At 44.5% G+C, this 6,146-nt stretch overlaps 1 protein-coding gene across 2 annotated transcripts in view; it reads left to right on the plus strand.

Moving 5' to 3' along the window:
- The window catches only part of PATL1 (PAT1 homolog 1, processing body mRNA decay factor), a 166,418-nt gene that overhangs the window by 111,892 nt on the left and 48,380 nt on the right, over positions 1-6,146 (plus strand). The gene's annotated exons all lie outside the window — the stretch shown is intronic.

A 6,146-nucleotide genomic window follows, 5' to 3' on the forward strand; every position in this document is an offset into this window, starting at 1 on the left:
GGTCGTTAGCATGGAAACCTAAGGTCCTACAATGCCTGCACGTGAGGAAAGAGACATAGCGAATCAGAAAAACTCGACTACGTTTCTAATTGGAGGTATTTTGCTAATTTTATTATTATTACACCTACTACATTTTGGAATAGGATCTTTGAGATGGGAATACCCCTTTAAGCAGTTTTAGCTTATTAATTTGGGCTTCAAGAAGTAGGTAACAAGTAAGTCAATTAATTTCTAATTAATAACAAATTTCATGTACATAAACTTATGAGTAGTAAAATATCAGTTTAGTGCATTTCCCTCTCCCAATGGTTACCTTTCCAGTGAAATTCACTGTTAAATACAGTGCTGATACGAGAACACAAACACATTAAAATTCCTTAGTCAAGTTCCATGTATTCTCCCACTTACAAATTGCAGGGTTCTACGGCTGTTACTTGTAATTTATATATAGGGATCTTTTGGGTGTGGTTACTCAAATGATGGTTCAGACTGTTTAACCCCTTGGTCACATAGCCAATTTTGACCTTAAGGCTATGGTCACACTATCAGTATTTGGTATCAAGTATTTTCTCAGTATTTGTGAGCCAAAACCAGGAGTGGAACAATCAGAGAAAGTCTAATAGAAACACACCACCGCTTCTGCATTTTTGCCCACTCCTGGTTTTGGCTTAAAAATACTGGTGTGAAATACTGGCCAAATATACTAATAGTGTGACTATAGCCTAATGACCAGGCCCAATTTTTTAAATTTAACCAGTGTCACTTTGGTAATAACTCTGAAGTGCTTCAACGAATCAGTGATTTTGTAATTTTTTTTTTCTTTTTGTGACACATACTTTCAGTGGTAAATTTAGGTCGATATGTTTTGAATTTGTGAAAATATTAGAATTTTGGTGAAAAACTAGCAATTTTCAAGCTTTCAATTTTTATATTTTCCCCCACAATTTATGTAATTACTTCCAAACACAGTGATACCTCATATATGTTAAAAAAAACAACAAAAACTAATGGCAAAACTTGGAAAGCAAACAGCGCCATTTAATTTTTGGAACACAAACTTGGATACAGTATTACATTTGCAGGAGCCCATAAGGTGCATAAAAGGCAGAAACACTCACAAGTGACCCCATTTGGCAAACTAAACCCTATAATGAATTCATGGGTGTGGTGAGTATTCTTAACTACATCACAGAATTTTAGAAGACTGGACTGTGAAAACAGGTTCACTTTAAGTATTCCATCACTACATTTTTTAGTTTTTTTCTGTCTGCTGAGGTCCTGTTACTCCTTCCATTACTCACGAGGCAGTGAGCTGGAGTGCTGCCCTTGGTTTCCTCCTTCCACCTCCCTCTTCTGTGGTAAAGCCTTGCACAATGTTTTTGCTGTAGACCTCCTATTCCCCCTACACACTGTCCAGCACTAAAGTTCAGATCTTCTGAAGACTCCTGCAATCTGCTGGGGTAGTGATCGTGCCCCTTCCCCACAGTGTCACAGCAAGCAGGGCTGAGGAGAGTGTGGTGGGAACCAAACTACCGTATTTTTTTTTTTACTTTAACTCACGTTTTTTTAACAAGGAAAAACTCTTGTTAAAAAGTGTGTGCTTCTTATAGTCCGAAGACAACTTCCTGTGATAGAGAATGCGGACACCGCTTCCTCCATGTTTACATAGAGCTGCTCTCTACTCCTGCTCTGTACTAATCTGTGTGATCGGTACAGAGCAGGAGAGGAAGCTTAGCGCAGCGGCAGGACCTTTTGCCACCGTAATTACAGGACCTTTCAGGTCATGTGACTGATCACATGACATGAAAGGTGCTTGACTTAATCAAGTGGAAGGTCCTGCCCATGCTGTTCCTGCAGCCTCCGTACAGATCCAGATCAGGAACTGCAGAATGTGTGTATATGTGCATGTAGCAGAGCTATTTGTGTGTGTATAACACTACAGAGACACTAACAATAGATTTATTACCTCTCTACTCTAACCTAGTGTCAGGGAGATATTGATGTCAGGAAAATGTTCTTCCATATTTCTCTGACCCAGATATTAACCATTCTTCCCCTTCTGCTCAGCACAAAAGTCCCAATTAACACAGGCATGAGGGAGGCCTTACACAAACAAATGCCAGCCATGAAGTGTTTCAAGCTAACTATAATGCATATGTATTTCCTCTTAACACAGACCTGAGATAGATTGATACCTTCTCCCAGGCGACAGTTTGGAGGAAAGAGGAAATGGTTCGTTAAGTTCAAAAGCACTCACAAACAATTCCCGGCCACCAGCCCTCGCCACGTCGACTTCGATATGAAATATTAATAATAGAGTTCCATACGTCCGGCAATAATGGGACCCATATTTTTAGAGGTAAAATCAGTGGGGATATTTTTTCTCCCGCTGAAAAAACGCTACATAGAACTGTAGCGCAAAAACACCAAAATAGCAGACTGCAACTATGCGATGTGTGGTCTCTAGCTGAAGATAAAATCATAAGGGGAAAAATGGCCTCGTTTGCACGCTTCTGCATAGGCCCCTCTGGAGAGCCATAGCGCAAAAGCACCAGAATGACGGGTCGCAAATACGTCATGCGTGGTCTCTAACTGAAGGTAAAATCATAACGGAAAAAAATGGCGTCGGTTGCAAGCTTCTGCGATCAACAAGCGATAAGTTATCGCAGAAGTTAGTGTTTTTAATAAAAATGTACAGGCTGGAGACCAGCCCACATGATGTCACCACAAGGGGCGTGGGGGAAAATCTCCCCTTAGGTATAAGAGAACTCATGGACATTACAGAAGGACTCATTTCCATGGGGATATAAGGATTATAAGCAACGGGTCGCGTTCGATAATGCTCAAATCAACTGGGGACCCCCTCCTCCACCTTTGCTGATTTGTCCCTGCGAACTTTATAGTGTAAGTTGTCTTCTTTTATCCTGTTTATTTTATGTAACTGCTTATGTAGTTTAATGTCTCCTTTGTAACATCCTTGTATATATTTTTCCTAAACATTGCCTCCCTTTTGGATTAAATAAAAAATTTAATAATTCTGTTTCTTTTGTTCTGTAATCGTTCCCTTCCCCGAAGCCATATACACTACCAAAACGCAGGCGTCCACCCAGACCTGTATTATATTTCAAATCTGGACGGTGGTGGCACAGAATAATAATAATCTGCTATCGTGAAGCTGACAGTGACGGTACGGGGCGTAAACACGGATTCCATGCGTTGGGACTCCAAGGTGTAACGCCTTACTCTCACTGGTCGCTTGCCGATATCCACGTAGCGAGTAGTCTGGATCGTGTGCTCGTGATTCCTGACGAAATACTGACAGCGTGACTCCCAACAGTGAGATATTGCGAGATCTCCCCAGTGTTGTCCCTGTGGTGATCCCTGACACCTAGTACATTAAACTTAGTGATAATGACCCCTCTACTTTACACCACCAAGGAAGTTTTAATAGGAAAAAATGTTTTTCCTATCTTCTGCGGTCTAAACCTGGGGTGCGTCTTATAGTCAGAAAAACACTGTATCTAGTGAAAGAAGCTGTGCCAGACGGGGTTTTTATTTATTTCCAGTTTATGTATATGGTCAGTGTAAATATGTGTATATATATACATGTCAAATGTTATGCATGAATTCTTCACATATATGCAAAGTGTATACTGTATGTTAAAACTGTATGTAAACGTTCAGATATATATATATACACTGCTCAAAAAAATAAAGGGAACACTTAAACAGAATATAACTCCAAGTAAATCAAACTTCTGTGAAATCAAACTGTCCACTTAGGAAGCAACACTGATTGACAATCAATTTCACATGCTGTTGTGCAAATGGAATAGACAATAGATGGAAATTATTGGCAATTATCAAGACACACTCAATAAAGGAGTGATTCTGCAGGTGGGGACCACAGACCACATCTCAGTACCAATGCTTTCTGGCTGATGTTTTGGTCACTTTTGAATGTTGGTTGTGCTTTCACACTCGTGGTAGCACGAGACGAACTCTACAACCTACATAATTTGCTCAGGTAGCGCATCTTACCCAGAATGACACATCAATGCGAGCTGTGGCAAGAAGGTTTGCGGTGTCTGTCAGCGTAGTGTCCAGGGGATGGAGGTGTTTCCAGGAGACAGGCCAGTACACCAGGAGACATGGAGGGGGCCATAGGAGGGCAACAACCGCTACCTCTGCGCAAGGAGGAACAGGAGGAGCACTGCCAGAGAGCCCTGCAAAATGACCTCCAGGAGGCCACAAATGTGCATGTGTCTGCACAAACGGTTAGAAACCGACTCCATTAGGGGTGGTATGCGGGCCTGACGTCCACAGGTGAGGGTTGTGCTCACAGTCCAACACCGTGCAGGATGCTTGGCATTTGCCACATTACACCAGGATTGGCAAAGTCGCCACTGGCGCCCTGTGCTCTTCACAAATGAAAGCAGGTTCACACTGAGCACATGTGATAGACGTGAGAGTCTGGAGACGCCGTAGAGAGTGATCTGCCTGCAAAATCCTTCAGCATGACCGGTTTGGCAGTGGGTCAGTAATGGTGTGGGGTGGCATTTCTTTGGAGGGCCGCACAGCCCTCCATGTGCTCGCCAGAGGTAGCCTGACTGCCATTAGCTACCGAGATGAGATCCTCAGACTCCTTGTGAGACCATATGCTGGTGCGGTTGGCCCTGGGTTCCTCCTAATGCAGGACAATGCCAGACCTCATGTGGCTGGAGTGTCAGCAGTTCCTGCAAGATGAAGACATTGAAGCTATGGACTGGCCGGTCGTTCCCCAGACCTGAATCCGATTGAGCACATCTGAGACATCATGTCTCGCTCCATCCACCAACGTCACGTTGCACCACAGACTGTCCAGGAGTTGGCGGATGCTTTAGTCCAGGTCTGGGAGGAGATCCCACAGGAGACCATCCGCAACCTCATCAGGAGCATGCCCAGGCGTTGTAGGGAGGTCATACAGGCACGTGGAGGCCACACACAATACTGAGCCTCATTTTGACTTGTTTTAAGCACATTACGTCAAAGTTGGATCAGCCTGCAGTGTGTTTTTCCACTTTAATTTTGGGGGTGACTCCCAATCCAGGCATGCATTGGTTAATAAATTTGATTTCCATTGATTTGTGTGATTTTGTTGTCAGCACATTCAACTTTGTACAGAACAAAGTATTCAATGAGAATATTTCATTCATTCAGATCTAGGATGTGTTATTTGAGTGTTCCCTTTATTTTTTTGAGCAGTGTATATATGTATGTACATGTGTGTGTATATATGTACATGTATGTACAGAACCCGCTGAGGGCCGGCTGGCTGGAGCACTGGGGGTGGTTGTAGGCTTACCCCCTTTCCAGCTGGCGGTGGCTGACTTCAGTACCTCTGGTGTGCGGTTGGCCTCCTAGGTATCCGCGATCTGGGCTGCTTGGCGGCTTCCTTCGGCTCCCAGTCCAGCACAAACTGTCTCTTTTCCACAGGCAAAGATGAAGAAACTGGTCCTTCACCATCAGATCTTTCAGGTCCTCAAAGGTGGTAACGGACAGTCCTCGGATCTACTGCTCAAAGTTGGTTCTGAGTCCATCCACCAAATCACTGTAGCTATCAAGTGGTCCACGTTGGAGGGCTCTGAACTTCTTCCGGTAAACCTCCGGAATCAGCTGGTACTTTTTTTTTTTCATCAGGGCCTGCTTGACGGCCCCAAAGTCTCCATCTTGTTCTCGAGGGAGAGAGACAAACGCCTCCAGAGCTTTTCCTCTGAGCCCTGGAGTTAAGTACCTGGCCCACTGGTCCGTGAGCAGCTGATACTGCCTGCCGGCCTTTTCAAAGCCTCGCAGGAATGTGTCCAAGTCCCCATCCTTTTCCATCACAGGGAAATGCCCAGGACAGGGTTTAAAGCAGTTCGCACTGTTGGCACGGGTCTGCGTGGAGGATGACTCCTTCTGAATCTGGGATAGCTCCAGCTGGTGTTGTCGGTCAGCTTGTCTCTCAGCTCTCAGCCTCTCGCTCCTGGAATTTGAGGATCCGCTGCAGTCGTCCGTCACGATCATCTGCAAGTGGGGGTCCACACTATGGCTGCGGGTCTGGCTGGCAATCACAGGTGGGACCCCTGCAGCAGCGCCATCCGGGCATTGGCTGGCCGCCCCATCAT

This window comes from Phyllobates terribilis, unplaced genomic scaffold, assembly GCF_046119375.1.
Source record: "Phyllobates terribilis strain yellow unplaced genomic scaffold, ASM4611937v1 Scaffold_5__5_contigs__length_657084704, whole genome shotgun sequence".
Taxonomy (NCBI): domain Eukaryota; kingdom Metazoa; phylum Chordata; class Amphibia; order Anura; family Dendrobatidae; genus Phyllobates; species Phyllobates terribilis.